The following is a 447-nucleotide window of genomic DNA, read 5'->3' as shown; positions in this document are numbered from 1 at the left end:
ATAGACTAGACTATAGAATAGACTATAGACTAGACTATAGACTAGGCTATAGACTAGACTATAGACTAGACTATAGACTAGACTATAGACTAGACTATAGACTAGACTGTTGAGTAGACTATAGGCAAGACTAAACTATTGATAAGGTTATAGACTAGACTACATCAAAATTATATACTACCATAGACTAGACAATATATTAGACTACAGATTAGACTATAGAGAAGACTTTACAGTAGACAATAGACTAGACCGAAGACTAGACCATAGACTAGACTACAGAAGAGACTGTATACTAGACTATAGCTAAACTCTATATAGGCAATACTATATACTACCATAGATTAGACTATAGGTTAGACAACAGACTATACCATAGGCTAGTCTATAGACTAGACAATAGACTAGACAATAGACTAGACTATAGACTGGACTATATACTAGACT

This window comes from Lucilia cuprina, chromosome 6 (genome assembly GCF_022045245.1).
Source record: "Lucilia cuprina isolate Lc7/37 chromosome 6, ASM2204524v1, whole genome shotgun sequence".
NCBI lineage: Eukaryota > Metazoa > Arthropoda > Insecta > Diptera > Calliphoridae > Lucilia > Lucilia cuprina.
The sequence above is the reverse complement of the archived record's forward strand: the minus strand, read 5'-3'. Positions refer to the sequence as shown.